This window comes from Hylobates moloch, unplaced genomic scaffold, assembly GCF_009828535.3.
Source record: "Hylobates moloch isolate HMO894 unplaced genomic scaffold, HMol_V3 SCAFFOLD_15, whole genome shotgun sequence".
Taxonomy (NCBI): Eukaryota; Metazoa; Chordata; class Mammalia; order Primates; family Hylobatidae; genus Hylobates; species Hylobates moloch.
In genome coordinates this window covers 79483500-79501505 of record NW_026652290.1, presented here as the reverse complement: position 1 = coordinate 79501505, position 18006 = coordinate 79483500, and the positions used below count along the sequence as shown (strand labels likewise).

At 36.7% G+C, this 18006-nt stretch overlaps 1 protein-coding gene across 2 annotated transcripts in view; it reads right to left on the bottom strand.

Annotated features, from left to right (window-relative positions):
• The window catches only part of SRBD1 (S1 RNA binding domain 1), a 225894-nt gene that overhangs the window by 101943 nt on the left and 105945 nt on the right, over nt 1–18006 (bottom strand). The gene's annotated exons all lie outside the window — the stretch shown is intronic.

Below are 18006 nucleotides of genomic sequence, written 5' to 3'. Positions count from 1 at the left end.
CAATAACAGCTGAGTGCATATTATACACAAAGCAAAAAAACACTTTACAGACATTATCTCATTTAACGGAGTAGGTTCCATTTTGGGGATAAGTAATATGCCCAAGATCATATAGCTCGAAAGGAACTGAGTTAGATTTGGACCCTAACCTGCTTGATTTCCAAGTCTGAGTCCTTAACCAGCACAACCAGGTAACACTTAAATAGTTTCTTAAACGCTCAATAAAATGAGAACTCATATTTTTGTGCCAAACAACAAACGCAACATATTTTTCTAAGGAAGAGCTACTTTCTTAAACAAAAGATCTAGAAGAACTCATGTCTCTCTTCCTTTGCCTTTATCTTTGAACAAGAGGTAAAGTGAATTGTTTACTTGTCTAAAGCAGAACTTAAGGGCATATAGGAGTCAAATATGTTCCATAACTTCAGAGACCAGCTTTAAAATTAAAAGGTAATACTGCATTTTCTCCAAAATAAGATTTAGATTATGCTTATCTTCTAATAATATAATGATCAAGGAGAAAATGTAATGTTAAATAAAGCTTGTAGTGAAGAAAATGTAGTGTGACATAATAATGTGATGTTAAAACTAAATTAAGAAGTGATTTTTTCAGTTCCATTATAGTGGCATTTCCTAACCAGGGGCCCTTGGACTACTGGGCAGGGAGAGGCAGGAGTAATCAGAACTATATGTAAAATGTTTGTGTTTATATAAATTTTCCCCCTAGGAAAACGGGTTCTAGTATTCATTGATTACTTAAATTCGTGACCCCCAAAAAGGTTAAGAAACACTACTACAGGGTAAGAATATTTAGCCAACACCTATGGAAAATTCAGTTTTAAATACAAATCAACATTCAATCTAACAAAGTCTTTTCTAAAAAGACAGAGTATCCATGAAGTACATGTGGCTAGACCTATTATTGAGAGAAAAGAATATTTTTTTAAATCTCACCACAGATTTATTTTCTATCATTTCCAGAAGCCTCCAAAGTTACAACTATTTAAATAAAAGGAACTTAAATGGTAAATAAAAATTCTAATTAACTGTGGTTTTTAGCAACTGGGTACCTGAGAATTTGCTGGGCTCTTGGAGGTTATAATTTTCAATAGACTGAGGGAAACTATTGCAAAGAAAAACACTAAGATAATAAATATTCCTCCAAATACCATACTGCCATTTCTTTTAAACAGAGGAATACAAAACAGATGTGACACATTGCACCCAAAGATTTTGGATTAACATTAATATTAAATCAATACAAAATGTAGTAAATTTCATATGCTTTAGTTACTGAATAGTATGTGTCTAATACACAGTTCAGTGCTCAGCACAGATCAGAAATCTTAAATGACCTAAATGCACAGAAAAACCTCAACATTGATTACTTCAATATAAAACACGTAAGGACCGAAGAAGTATATGTGACAAGAATTAATGAAACAAATCAAACTGGGAGTGATGATTTTTTTCCAGACATTGCTAAGAACAAAAGTTATAATACCCTCCCTTTTTCATTCCTATTTAAGAGTTCAAGAATAGACACTTGCCAAAAGTATACTAGATTTACGAAAACATTTTCTGTTTGATGGGAAATTTTCCAAAAAACTATTGGGAAATTATTCCAACTATCTCTAGTATATTTTGAAGAAAGCAAAAATGAACTTTATATAAAATTCATATATCTAACGATTTAATATTACATTTCACAAAACAAATTTCTCAGCAGTACAAACAAATTAGGCTCAAAATCCTAGCATTTGATTGTTTTATGTATTTTGCCATGAAGCAGATAAGACTGAGCAGAATTTATTATGTGGGGGGATTTTAACTGCCACAGTTGTAATTCAACTAATTATTTACAGATTATTACAGTACTCAGAAGGCCCTTCAAATTGCTATAGTTTAGACCTTCACCTAAACCAATACATTCGTATTTCAAGCTTTAGATATAAGAAAGTACACTTCAGAAACTACCATTGAATTTACATTTTACCAGATCTATAAGTTATTATGCCAATTCTCTATAATTAAATTGATAATTTAAAAGATATTTTATTTAATTAAGCACTATTTTTAGGATTTTTATTTTAAGGAAACAAACCACACACTTATAAACTAAAAAGCAAGTAAAGTACCTACAATATCAATGCATTCACTTTCAAATTTTTTGACAAAAACCCTATTGAGTTAAAAGTGCTGTTTTATTTAATTAATTTTTTTTTTTTTGAGACAGAGTCTCACTCTGTCGCCCAGGCTGGAACGCAATGGCGCGATCTCGGCTCACTACTACCTCTGCCTCCCAGGTTCAAGAGATTCTCCTACCTCAGCCTCCCGAGTAGCTAGGATTATAGGTGCCCACCATCATGCCCGGCTAATTTTTGTATTTTCAGTAGAGACGGGGTTTTGCCGTGTTGGTCAGGCTGATCCCAACTCCCGATCTCAGGTGATCCACCTGCCTCAGCCTCCCAAAGGGCTGGGATCACAGGCGTGAGCCACTGCACCCAGCACAAAAATGCTGTTTTATCTTAGGTAAAATTCAATGGTGTTACTTACATAAAGCTAATCATTAATCAATATAATTTGTTTTCTTTATAAAAGATATATGTTTAAATAACAGAATTGATATCTCTACAGTTTACAAGTCTTTTCTACCATGACAGATTGTATGTTGATGAACCTTTTAAAACTAGGTTTCCAAAAACTTTTCTTACAGTGACTATTCATTCTGACAGTAAGGAATGTTATTATCATTATTATATTTTGCCAAATTGAGATGGGAAGGTGACATTATTTTCATGAGAAAGAAAAACTAGGTTTTTGTTGTTGTTGTTGTTGTTGTTTTTGAGACGGAGTCTCGTTCTGTCACCCAGGCTGGAGTGCTGTGGCGCGATCTTGGCTCACTGCAAGCTCCACCTCCCAGGTTCACGCCATTCTCCTGCCTCAGCCTCCCAAGTAGCTGGGACTACAGGCTCCCGCCACCACACCTGGCTAATTTTTTGTACTTTTTAGTAGAGACAGGGTTTCACCGTGTTAGCCAGGATGGTCTCGATCTCCTGACCTCATGATTCGCCTGCCTCGGCCTCCCAAAGTGCTGGGATTACAGGCGTGAGCCACTGCGCCTGGCCAAAACTTTTTTTTTTTTTTAAGTTATTGGGCTAACAGTTTTCACATTCATTTACAAGATTTCATGAAGACTGCATGAATCTCTTTTCTTCCCACTTCCCAAATATGAAAATAACTTGGTTTTTCTGATTTTAAAATAAATTTACATGCTTTTTTAGGTTAATAGAAGAACTTAATTTAAAAGTAATTTGCTTAAATAAAAATGCAGTTACTTAGTAAGATACCAAAAATCAACTGGGATATAATTGCTCAACACTGACTGATACGTTTTTAATTCTTTGCAAAAGTATATTAGAATTCTTCGAGCTCTACAAATATCTAGCATTTTCCTCTTTTCCTTCCTTCTGCCTATCAAAAACGAATGTATTAAAAAGCTACTATGCCAAATGCCTAGCTCATCTCAGTTTTAAAAATAATTTATCTAAAAAACATTCTTCCAACTTGTCAGACTGAGAAACATACCATGAGAGGTTAAATGACTTGCACTAGGTTTCTCAACGAGTAATAAAAAGCACTAAAAACATGAACCAACATAAATCTTAATTATTTGCATATGAGATAACCTGTTCTAAAGTATCAAAAGAATAGCTGTTTGTATTTTAAGGATAGGAGATATGGCCAAAAACTAAACTACCATAAACAGTAGGGGCTCTGAGATTTAATGCTTAAAGGGTACAGCTTACTTCTAAGAAAATATCAAAGCAATTTTAAATTCTTTTATGTAATGATGAATTATCATTTCAGGGATTCTCAAATGAGCAATATCTAGTCATCTTAAAAACTCAGGTAGGGCCGGGCACAGTGGTGCACACCTGTAATCCCAGCACTTTGGGAGGCCCAGGTGGGTGGATCACCTCAGGTCAGGAGTTCAAGACCAGCCTGACTAACATGGTGAATCCCAGTCTCTACTAAATACAAAAAAAAAAATCAGCTGAGCGTGGTGGTATATGCCTGTAATCCCAGCTACTCGGGAGGCTGAGGCAGGAGAATCGTTTGAATCTGGGAGGTGAAGGTTGCAGTGAGCCAAGATTGTGCCATTGCACTCCATCCTGGGCAACAAGAATGAAACTCCATCTCCAAAAAAAAAAAAAAACTTAGCTAATCTAGTGATGAAGAGAACATAGCGAAACAAGCAGAATCATGTCCTGTCAAAGACTTTCAAACTGTAGAACTCTTTGGATGGTAAATTGAAAATCAGATCAAAAATCACAAAAATGTACATTCTCTCTGAACTAGCTATTATATTTTTAGCAATATATGCGAATGAAATGTAAAAATTAAAAAAATTAACCGCACTATTTACGATAGCACGACTGTGACTGAAACAAAGTGAAAAAAATGCCTATCATTAAAGCGTTAATTTAATTAAGATTTCATTAAAAATTATTATTGTAAAATATTTTTATCACACGTAAAATATTTATGATAAATTACTAAGTTAAAACTGAGTAAAAGAAAAAGCAGAAGGCGTATGTAATATAATGTTAATAGTATTTAAACATGTATTATTACTTTAATTGTATTCTTGTTTAAGTTTTTCTGCAATAACCATGTAATACTCATATGTAATCAGAAAAGGTTTAAAAATGTAAGAACAATTATTAATTGGTCAGGGAATCATATCAGATAATGGCCAACTTTTTTTTTTTAATTTACCAAGCTTTCTTTTAAAGTTATTAAAGTTATTGTGAACTCAAATCTGGGTAAATACTTCATTTGTTTGTAGAAGAGCTCAAGCAATGACATTTTATGATATCATTATGATAATATAAAAGAAAGATAGCTAAGCAGAAAAGTCAAGAATAAGTTCTCAACTTTTACACACAGGCCATATAAGAAGCAAATGAATGATTTAAAAAACTTATATGAAAATACATATTATGCATCCTTAAATTTCACTTGGTCCTTGCCCTCTTGAATTTTACTTGGTCTCCCAAGTTACCCTTCATGATCACTAAGGCATAACCAGCTCACTATCTACAATATAAAATATGTGAAGTGATGCAGCAGTATGCCAGTAAAGTAGCATGTATGAAAAAATACTAAGGGCAAAATATGGTGAGGCAGAAAAAGAGAAAGAAAATACACAACCTCCTTATTTCAATACCAAAGGAGTTTACCTTTAGATACGTAACACCAGCACCATCTGGTGGAGGACAAGTTAGAAGCAATTCTTCAATTACCAGTGTTTTGTTTTTGTTTTTTTTAAGTTTGCTATGTTTCAAAAAAGATGATCATTTTCCACAGAGAACAACTCTAGCAGTGGTACAGTTATCACATAAAGGATCCATGCCAAGCCTGGGAGAATATAAAAAGTCTACCAACCAGAGGATCTAAGTATACTTCGTGATGGACATCCTATCAAATCTTAGCTACAGAGCAGTCTTTCAAAAGAACAGAATTCTCTTGGCTACTTCTCTTTTGGGGCCCCATACCACAGTGGATGAAAAGAACACTTTCCAACCACAAAAGAAACCTAAAATGGACAGACCTGAATTACCAACCAAAAAGCAGAGCTTTAATTTGGATTTTGGGGTTCCAAACTTCACAGAGACGACAAACTCAATGGTACCTTCAAATGTCATCATGGGGAAAAGCAAATCAACAAACTGAAGGACAAAAAAGATGGAAAGTTTGTCTCCTATTTGTAGATTAAGTCCCTCTACTGAGGCAGAAGAAAGTTCAACAAAGAACGGCATGAGCAGAAATTGTTGTTTCCCATTACCTTCCATAGTAAGCATCTCACTCTCTCTCTCTCTTCCCTCCCTCCCTCCCCGCATTCTGCTTTTCTCTTTCAAAATCCCTCTTTTATCTTTTTTCTCTACCTGTATCTGATACCAACATAAAGTTGTTATAAGTACTGCATGGTACCACTAAGGAAACTAAAGAAAAAAATTGCCACAGGACCAAACACAAGACCTGGTGCGTAAGTGGCATTAGACTAGGCAAGAGGCAAAGGCCTGGTTGATTCTGGGACAGGAAAAGCAGGCTCATAGAGAGGAAGGAACACTAACTATGGAAGAAACCGTTGTTTGCAACAGTACTATAAACATTCCAGGTTCACTGCTAACAAGATACAAAACCTAACGGGGCAGGGAATAAACACTCTTCCAATTTTATAATTAAAATGTTCTTTGGTCACATTTTGAAACGTATTGGGCTTAAAAAACAAGGTATGTCAACCCACCTGCCATCCCCACAAAGCACCCAAAAGTTGCTTCTCCGATTCTTGCACTTAACTCCAAAATTATCTATTTCTTATGTACTCAAATTTGTATTTACTCATATAATATACCAGATTATCTGTATTTGTTTATACTTTTCAAGTGCAACTTCATTCAGATACTAATCTGAGAGTTGCACAGAGAATTGTGAGTCTTCTTAACAAAGGGAAAAGTTTGCTTCATTTATTCTTCTACTGCTCCTATGTTTTGTTTTGTTTTTATTTTTAGCTTAAATGCATCTGTGGCAGTTTGTCCAGTAATAAATATGAGAAGTTCAGACTGCTATGGCATAGATTTTTTAGAATAAAACATATTGCAAATTATTCTACTCCATCATTATTTAACAGTGTAAGACAGAATTAGCCAACTTTGAGAATATTCTAATATTTTGCTATATTTTCCCAATAATACTGATGATTAAAATCATTAAAAAAGAATGACAACAGAAAAGAAAACCCCAAATAAACAGAAAAAAAGCAAAAGGAAAGAACAGTAAAAGGTAAAATAATAATAATAATTAAAAAGAGAAAGACAGAAGCAGAGATATACTTTGCCAGCAACAAACAGCCCAGTTCTTTTTTACCTATAGCTGAATAAAGTTTTGGAAGTAACGATGGTTTCTGCTACATTCACTAATAATGCTTCTATACTGTACTGTTAACAATCTCAGCGAACTCCACTAACAAATGAGATACATTCATGATGCCATTCCTCACTCCTCCCTTTCTCCCTTCTCTTATATTTGTTTATCTCTCTCCCCACAACCTCTACTTTCCTCTGAACTTATACCTCAGCAGGAGTTACCACTATCCAGTCAAAGGAGACCCTATCTACAAACTTCATCTAACATACTCACCACCCAGTAGCCTCCAGTTTGGATCTTGAAGCTCTATTCTGGAGCAGCCTCAACCTTTAAAATTTCTGTCGGCCACTGAGCTAATGCTGAAAAAAAATCCTGAAAACACATGCTATGTACAGATCAGCCTCTTTTCTAATCATGGTTTTTAAAGTACACTGAACAGATGGAGGGAAAGAATGAGTTGCTCAGTTCAGCCGGCTGCTCCATTTACTTCTTTATCTAGAGTCAGATCTTTACTTTTTTGGGATCACTGCACATTTCTGACTCTGCTATATTACACTGTGTAAATATTTAGGAGACATAATTCCTTTCAAGGATCTAAACTTCTACTGTCGTTATGGCAAATGAACCTGTTTATGCTATGTTCGTTAACAGCAAGCCTAAAAGAACACAGGAATTTACTAACATGTGGTACACAAACATCACAATCATAAAGCTTCTCATGGGGACATATCAAGAACATGAAAGGCCAGTTTATTTTTACTCTCATTGCCCTATAATTTCCTTTAATTCTACTAGAACAGTCCGTAATTCAAACCTTTCCTGCAGTTACAGGAACAGGGTAGACTGAATGTACATAAACAGTACCAAAAACAACCCACATTTCCATTTAACTTTCCTTGAATCTAGAGCAGTAATTCTCAAACTGGAGCCTACATCAGAATTAGCTGGAGGGTTTCATAAAACAGATTGCTGAGCCGCACCCCCATAGTTTCTACTTCACTGTGGCTGAGAATTTGCATTTCTAGGAAGTTCACTGGTGAATCAGATACTTCTGGTCCCGGGACCACACTTTTTAAGGTTTATTGAGGTATGATTTACATTGCGTAAAATTCACCCATGTTAAGTGTATATAATTCAGTGACTTTTAGTAAATGTTGTACAACCATCATCAAAATTCAATTTCATATAATTTTTTTTTTTTTAAGAAACTGCCAGCCGGGCGTGGTGGCTCACGCCTGTAATCTCAGCACTTTGGGAGGCTGAGGTGGGCAGATCACGAGGTCAGGAGTTCAAGACCAGCCTGACCAACATGGTGAAACCCCGTCTCTACTAAAAATACAAAAATCAGCCGGGCACGGTGACATGGACCTGTAATCCCAGCTACTCAGGAGGCTGAGGCAGGAGAATCGCTTGAGATCGCACCACAGCACCCTAGCCTGGGCGACAGAGTGAGATTCCGTCTCAAAAAAGAAAACTGCCTAGGTGCAATGAATGAAGGCTCCAGTTTGTTCATATCCTTGACAATACTTATTACTTGTCTGTCTTTTTACTATAGCTATTTTAGTGGTTATGAAGTGGTATCTACTTATAATTTTATTTATATTTCTTTAATCATTAATGATGCAAATCATTTACTCAATGTACTTATTGGCCTTTTCTAACCTTCTTTAGTGAAATATCTATTCTGCCCATTTTTAATTGGTTTGTCTCCTTACTAGTGAGTCATAAGTGTTCTTTATGTATTCTAACTACAAGTCTTTTATCAGATACAATATTTGCAATTATTTTCTCCCAATTTTGGTTTACCTTGTCATTCTCTTAATAGTTTTCTGAAACACAAAGTTGTGTGTGCTCATTTTGATTTTTGAAAATTACTTGATATATAACTGTTATACATATTTTAGGGGTACATTGATAATTTGATACCTATATAATCTGTAATGATCAAATCAGGGTATAAGTGGGATATCTGTTACCTCAAACATCTATTTTTCTTCGTGTTGAGAACATTACAATTCTCTTCTATTTAAAAATATATGATAAATCACTGTTAATTCTAATTTCCCCACTGTACTACTGAATACTAGAACTTATTCCTTCTCTATAACTTCTTCATGCCCCCCAACTCTGGTAACTACCATTCTATTCTCCATCTCCATGAGGTCAACTTTTTTGTCTCCCACGTATGAGTGAGAACATACAATATTTGTCTTTCCATGCCTGGCTTATTTCAGTTAGCATAATGGCCTCCAGTTCCATCCATGTTGCTGCAAATGACAGGGTTTCATTGTTTTTTATGGTTGAATAATATCCCATTGTATATACATACCACATTTTCTTTATCCATTCATCAGCTGACAGAAACTTAGATTGATTACATATCTTGGCTAATGTGAATAGTGTTGCAATAAACATGGGAGTATGATATCTCTTCAATATACTGAGTTCCTTTCTTTTGGATATATACTCAGCAGTGGGATTGCTGACTTATATGGCAGTTCTATTTTTAGTTTTTTTTTAGGGAACCCACATAGAATTTTCCACAATGGCTATACTACCTTACCTTCCCACCAACAGTGTATGAGCGCTCACATTTCTCCATCCTCTCCAGCATTTGTTATTTTTTACCTTTTTGATAACAGTCATTCTAACTGTGGTGAAATGACATCTCATTGTGGTTTTAATTTTCATTTCTTTGATGATTAGTGATGCTTAGCATTTCTTTAATATATCTAGTGGTTATTTGTATGTCTTCTTTTGAGAAATGTTTGTAAAGGTCTTTTGACTATTTCTTAATCACAGTATTTGTGGGTTTTCTTTTGCTATTGAGCTGTTTCACTTCCTTATATGTTCTAGTTATTAATCCCTTTGTGATAGTTTGCATATAGTTTCTCCCATTCAGTAGGTTGCTTCTTCACTTTGTTGACCGTTTCCTTTGTTGTGCAGAAGCTTTTTAGCTTGATGTAATCCCATTTGTCTATTTTTGCTTTGTCTGTGCTTTTGAGGTCTTACCCCAAAAATCTTTGCCCAGACCACTGATCTGCAGCATTTCCCCCAATGTTTTCTTTTAGCAGTTTTATAGTTTCAGGTCTTACATTTAAGTCTTTAGTCCATTTTTAGTTAATTTTTATATATAGTAAAAAATGGGGATCTAGTTTCCTTCTTCTGCAAATGGATATCCAGTTTTCCCAGCATCATTTATTAAAGAGGCTGTCCTTTCCCCAATGTGTGTTCTTGGCACCATTGTCAAAATGAGGTGGCTCCACATGTACAGATCTATTTCTGGATTCTCCCTTCTGTTCCAATGGTCTATGTGTCTGTTTTTATGGCAGTATCATGCTGTTTTGGTTATAATAGCTTTGTAGTATACTTTGAAATCAGGTAGTATGATGCCTCCAGCTTTGTTTGTTTCGCTAAGGATTGCATTAGCTATTTGGGGTCTTTTGTTGTTCCATTTGAATTTTTAGTATTTTTTTTCTACTTCTATGAAGAATGTCATTGGTATTTTGATAGGTATTGCACTGAATCTGTAGATCACTTTGGGTAGTAAAGACATTTTAACAATATTAATCCTCCCAATCTATGAGCATGGAATATTATTCCAACTTTCTGTCCTCTTTAATTTCTTTCACCAGTATTTTATAGTTCTCTTTGGAAAAATCTTCGACTTCTTTGATTAAATTTATTCTGTGTGTGTGTCTCTGTGTGTGTGTGTGTGTGTGTGTTTGTTTGGTTAAATTTATTCTGTGCGTGTCTGTGTGTGTGTAGGGGGGGGTTAAATTTATTCTGTGTGTGTGGTGTGTCATGTGTATATGTGTGTGTGTAGCTATTATAAATGAGACTGCTTTTTTGATTTCTTTTCCAGATTGCTGCTAGTATATATCAACAATATACTAGCAGCAATCTGGAAAAGAAATCAAAAAAGCAGTCTCATTTTTTTTCTTTTTTAAGACAAGGTCTGGCTCTGTTGCCCAGGCTGGAGTGCAGTGGCACAATCACAGCTCACTACAACCTCCACCTCCCATGCTCAAGCTGTCCTCCCACCTTGGCCTCCCAAGTAGCTGGGACTATAAGTACATGCCATCATGCCCAGCTAATTTTTTGGTAGAGACGTGGTTTCACCATGTTGCCCAGGCTGGTCTTGAACTCATGAGCTCAAGTGATCAGCCCGTTTTGGCCTCCTAAAGTGCTGGGATTACAAGTGTGAACCACCACAACCAGCCAACAATATTGATTTTCGTATGTTGATTTTGTATTCTGCAACTTTACTGAATTCATTTATCACTTCTAAGAGTTTTTTGGTGGAGTCTTTAGGTTTCTAAAATATAAGATCATGTTGTCTGCAAACAAGGATAATATGACTTCTTCCTTTCTAATTTGGATGCTCTTTATATATTTCTCTTGCCTAACTGCTCTGGCTAGGTCTATGTTGAACAGAAGTGGGAAAGTGGGCATACTTGTCTTGTTCTGCATTTTAGCAGAAAGGCTTTCAGTTTTTCCCCATTCAGTATATTAGCTGTGGGTTTGTCATATATGGACTTTATCGTGTTGAGGTATGTTTCCTCTCCACCCAATTTATTGAGAGTTTTCTTCATGAAGGGACATTGGATTTTACTGAATGCTTTTTCAGCATCTATTGAAATGATCATATGGTTTTTGTCCTTGATTCTGTTGATGTGATGTATCACATTTACTGATTTGCATACGTTGAATCATCCTTGCATACTTGGGATGAATCTCACTTGAAACACAAAACTTTGTAATTTTAAAAAAACTTTTTGACTTTTAAAATATTTTTTAGACAAGATATCACTCTGGAGGGAAGGCGGTTCCAAGATGGCCAAATAGGAACAGCTCCAGTCTACAGCTCCCTGTGTGAGCGACACAAGAACATGGGTGATTTCTGCATTTCCGACTGAGGTACTGGGTTCATCTCACTGGGACTTGTTGGACAGTGGGTGCAGCCCACCGAGCGTGAGGTGAAGCAGGGCAAGGCATCGCCTCACCCAGGAAGCGCAAGGGGTCAAGGAATTCCCTTTCCTAGCCAAGGGAAGCTGTGACAGATGGCACCTGGAAAATCGGGTCACTCCCACCCTAATACTGTGCTTTTCCAATGGTCTTAGCAAACAGCACACCAGGAGATTATATCCCACGCCTGGCTCACAGGGTCCCACGCCCACAGAACCTCACTCATTGTTAGCACAGCAGTCTGAGATTGAACTGCAAGGCGGCAGCAACGCTGGGGGAGGGGCACTCACCATTGCTGAGGCTGGAGTAGGTAAACAAAGCGGCCGGGAAGCTGGAACTGGGTGGAGCCCACCGCAGCTCAAGAAGGCCTGCCTGCCTCTGTAGACTCCACCTCTAGGGGCAGGGCATAGCCAAACAAAAGACAGCAGAAACCTCTGCAGACTTAAATGTCCCTGTCTGACAGCTTTGAAAAGAGCAGTGGTTCTCCCAGCATGGAGTTTGAGATCTGAGAACGGACAGACTGCCTCCTCAAGTGGGTCCCTGACCTCCGAGTAGCCTAACTGGGAGGCACCTCCCAGTAGGGGCGGACTGACATCTCACACAGCCGGGTACCCCTCTGAGACGAAGCTTCCAGCAATATTGGCAGCAATATTGGCTGTTCTGCAGCTTCTGCTGCTGATACCCAGGCAAACAGGCTCTGGAGTGGACCTCCAGCAAACTCCAACAGACCTGCAGCTGAGGGTTCTGACTGTTAAAAGGAAAACTAACAAAAAGACAGTACGGCGATTCCTCAAGGATCTAGAAGTAGAAATACCATTTGATCCAGCCATCCCATTACTGGGTAGATACCCAAAGGATTACAAATCATGCTGCTATAAAGACAAATGTACACGTATGTTTAATGCGACACTATTCACAATAGCAAAGACTTGTAACCAACCCAAATGTCCATCAATGATAGACTGGATTAAGAAAATGTGGCACATATACACCATGGAATACTATGCAGGCATAAAAAAGGATCAGTTCATGTCCTTTGTAGGGACATGGATGAAGCTGGAAACCATTATTCTCAGCAAACTATCACAGGGACAAAAAACCATACACTGCATGTTCTCACTCATAGGTGGGAATTGAACATGAGAACACTTGGACATGGGAAGGAGAACATCACACACCGGGGCCTGTCGTGGGGTGGGGGGAAGGGGGAAGGATAGCATTAGGATATACCTAATGTAAATGATGAGGTAATGGGTGCAGCACACCAACATGGCACATGTATACATATGTAACAAACCTGCACATTGTGCATATGTACCCTAGAACTTAAAGTATAATAAATTAAAAAAAAAAAAAAGATATCACTCTGTCACCCATGCTGGAGTACAGTGGCATGATCACAGCTCACTGCAGCTGCAAACTCCTGGGCTCAAGCAATATTCTTGCCTTGGCCTCCCAAAGTGCTGGGATTATAGGCATAAACCACTGAGCCCAGCAAAAGTTTTTAATTTTGATGAAGTCTAGGACCACACTCTGAGAATCCGAGAATCACTGTTCTAAAGCCTCAAAAACTCAAAAGAAATACCAAGCCCTCGAAAAATGTGAAAGCTTAAGAGTTTTCCATTTGCACAATACATAAATATCTCTCATAGCATCTACTTTTCTGTTTTGTTTTAGCAAAGCCTATCATAACCGGCATCCTAAACATATTAATTAGCCCTTTCAATGAAGAAAAGAAACTTGCAACTGACTTTAATATATTATGGAATAAATAAATTTATTTTCATTTATTTCAGCTTCAGATGGGCCTGAGCTATCCCCTAGGAAGACTGGATGGAGTGTTCATACTAAAGAATATGGATTGCCGTGTGAGTGTTTTCAGAATCATTGGTCAGTCCTATGGCTTTTGACACCCTACTTATGAAAAATATAAGAAATATGTCTACTTTACAAATTAATAAGATAAATGGTGCACCATGGTAAAGATTATAGAGAACAAGCATATTATCTCAAAAATACATTTGATTTATCTTGGCATTTTTGTCTAATTTTATTAGTCATTTTCACTTTAGAGCCATTTAAAATAATTCACATACCAATTCAGCCCTTTCTTTGTTGAAAATCTATTGTACTTCAAATTAGGAGGAACCAAAGATGGCAGCTAAAGTTCAAATCTTGTCTAATACCATAATTAGCAACTGTATGAAACATACTTCAACAAATGAAAACATGTTTGATTCAGATCAAAGTAATATTAAGGTTATTCATTTCCAAGGTGAAACCCAAAATAATGCATGGTTTTTCCTTAGTGATTATCCACTTCCAAAAAGCAAACCCAAAGAGGAGGAGGCTTATATGAATGCTATTTCTATAACCTAAGACGTATATTCTGTGATTCTATGGAAAAACTGTTATAATAGGAAGAATCCAGTTAAAAGATGAAGAAAGTTTAAATTTGCAACAAGAATCCTTCTTTATATAACTCAAGTCAGTCTAGCTAGCCCTAAGCAAGAAGCTTTCTTTACTGAAGAACTACCAAACTTCTACTATATTTTCAAATATTTATGTTGCAATTCATGGATCTTATTGATAACATAAAAGCCATTAGTCCTCATTGCCTTCTAATTGCTCAAGATGGATTTTACATATCTACTAGTCTTCACAAATTATCTACTAGTCTTCACAAATTACACTATAAGGAACAAGCCTGTTGGCCAATCTTCATTCTCCCTTTTCCATGTGCCACTTAAAGCCACTTGAGAAGAAGCTTTCCAAAGTGATGCCAGAGGATGTAGCTTCATATCTGACCCACAATCTTTCAACACAGTCTGGTTCCCAAAAAAAAAATGACTTTTAGGGCATTTTTTTCATCCAAACTCTTTATGTTTTTTTGCAATTCAAAAAGATTAGAGTCATTGGAGCTTCTTTCCCAAATTACACCAAATTAGACTATCACCATCTCTGTGGTGTAATCAGATCAGAGATTCAGGATAAAGATCAACATATGAGAAACAGAGGAAATAGTTTACTCAAAGCATACAGCCAATTATAATTTAACCATAATATTAAAAGGTAATAATATGCAAAATAATAATAGTTTTTTAAGCCTTCCTTTTTTATCAGAGTTCAGTTTCCTTCCTTAAACAGGTAGCTATCAATTACTAGAAGGAAAAAACTTATCACTTATCAAGTAAACACTTCTCCTGTCCTTCATTACTAATCAATCCTCTAGACTTAGAACATTTAGATGGCTCAAGGGGGAAAAGGGAAGAGGAAGCAGCAAGGACCTTAAACAGGAGGTCTTACGCCTGGCCGTTTTAGATTTGATGGTCACCAGTGTGTACATATGTATGACATATGATCGTAACAGAAGCCCATTCTCAAAAATCTGCAATTTCCTAGTGAAGTTTTTAATAAAAATGAGGAGTAAGGATGGGAACACCCTGCCAACCCTCATTATTATCTAGTGAAGTCCAGAAAATAATCACTAAAACCTTTACTTCTACAAAGATCAAATTAGTATCACACCAAATAGGTGCAAAGGAGAATAAGGACACATAAAACACAACCGATTCTTCTACACAAAACCTGTGGTGCACTCTCAAAAATAAATGAACTGTACCACTTCAGCAATTCATCCATCTATGAACAAATGCCCTCAGCCTCTTCCTGAGAAAGGAAAAAATCAGTTATATCTGTCTTCACCTTGTCTGAAAATCTTGACATTTTTCAGCAAGTAAAGGTTCCAAATGGCAGGTGTCAGAATGTCTTAGCTTCACATGTGGAGCTAGAAGGCAGAAAAAGCAGCAGCAGCATGTGGTCATGTCAGAGCCACAAAGAAGCTGCCCAGAGAGCACATTCTAAAAAGAGCAAACCTCAGGCTCAGTTAAATCAATCTCGTGCCAGATGCCACTATCAGAACAAAGCTGTGGTGCCAAGGATTAGCTGCCCAGAGAAACATTCAACTCAAGTCTCTCACATAAGGGAAAATAGCTGAGCACAATGGCACCTGTCCATATCCTGTGTGTATAATTTGGTCAAACTGGCTCCTTCTATGCAGAGAAGAAAATGGCCACCAAATTCTTTGTTTTGTCTACAAATGTGTATAATTTTCTCAAGGTCCTTTTCAGTTATTCTAAAGTAAATAAGATGAATCTCCTGCATTTGCACAATACTTAAGAGCTTCCTGAAAGTGTTTTAGGATCTACTAACTCAAACCCATTTTAATATTTACAGCTTTATCAGGAAGTCAGGATCATAAGCTCCTCATATTTAGAGTAAGAGAGACCCAAAGAGTTAAATAATCAGACCAAAATAATCTAAAACCACGACTTAGGAAAAACCTGATCTCTGGACCGTTAGGTCAGACTTCTATTTAGATATCCTCTGCCTAATCCTCTCCTCCCTGTCATCTTTTCACTGGTTTTCCCAATAATAAGAAAGCTTTGGAGGCTTTTGAAAGTTGTTTGTGAATGTCAGTCAATTATCATTTTTTGTCTCCAGACGTTAACATAATTGGCATGATAGTATACTTTGTTGCTCCTCAGACCTGAGTCTAAGAAAGAGTAATAATGTTTAAGGAATACTCAAAGCAGGAGATGCTGGAGAAGCATACAAATCAGTGATTTGTTTAGGGAGGAGCATTTACTGTCAAGCCATCTGGTTAGATACATCAGAAATCAAACAAACTAGGATTCACTCAGATGAGCAGTATATGATTAATAATACAATCCATCCATGGAAAAAGCAAGTTTGTTCTCATTTAGGTTGTTATTCTCTATTGGAATACACAAACGGATCACTGGGACAAAGATTCATACTTCAAAACCACTTCAGTTCCTCTCTTACGGCACAAGATAAAGCACAAGCAGGAGCCAGGACTTTACTTGTATTTAATTTAGTAATACTTTAACATAAAACAGTGCCAACAGAAAGGCCTTTGGAAGTATCTAGAACAGGTATGATCTTCTAATTCTCTCACAGAGAAGCTGGGGTTTCTTCTACCATATTTTTTACTCCCTAATGACATTTTTTATTCCCCACTGACATTTTTTATTTGCCATACACTTGTGCCTATTTCACACTAAAACAGCCCAGGAGAGCCGACACTATCTTGCCTTGTCATCAGCTAGCAAGTACTGTTCTTAAACTCTATGCTCAAGTAATTTCTCATCTTCGTATTTTCAGATCTTCTTCTAAGACCAATTAAAATATACAGCATGAAAAGGACAAAAACACCTATTAATACAGACCCATAGTCGTTTGAAGACCAAGAGTACTCTCACGTATATGTTCTACAGCTTAAAAATCAAATATAAATTAAATAGTGCATATTAAATAGTGTTTTCTAAATTAATTTCTTATTCACCATTTAGTCTGCAGGTTTCCAGTTCTTTAAAACAAGTCATTTTGATATGATCTCCATGTCTGCTGTCTTTTTTCCTACACACTTGGCTGACTTAATTGATTCCAGACTTCCTAGCATCTCATGTATCTGTGTTATGGACTGAAATAGAGGGTTTTGTTTTTCATTAATAAGGATAAAAACCAATTTGTGCTCATGTTTGGCATACAGTAAAGAATGAGTGTTGGTAAAAACGAGGTCTCATGCTGTTGTCAAGAAATGTTTATTGCTTAAGATCATGAAAATGGTAAACAGACACATGAAATGGAAAAGCTCTGCATTATCAGACTTGGTATGTCTCTCAACTGAAATACAAGCAGGACTAACCAGACGCACATCTCATAATTTCCAGTGTCACTGTACAGTCATATTAACAGTGGTCAGTTTTTTTCAATCCACAGAAAAGCAAGCAGACAAACCAAGGCACTTAAATGTCACTTGGCTAATGACACTCATTTCAACCTCTTTGATTAAGCCAAATCACAAAAGACTATGCTTATCAAAATCACAGAACATTCTCTGAAACTTAAAAATAATCCATATTAGGCTGGGCGTGGTGGCTCATGCCTGTAATCCTTGCACTTTGGGAGGCTGAGGCGGGTGTGGATCACCTGAGGTCAGGAGTTCGAGACCAGCCTGGCCAACATGATGAAACCCCGTTTCTACTAAAAATACAAAAAATTAGCCCGGTGTGGTGGCAG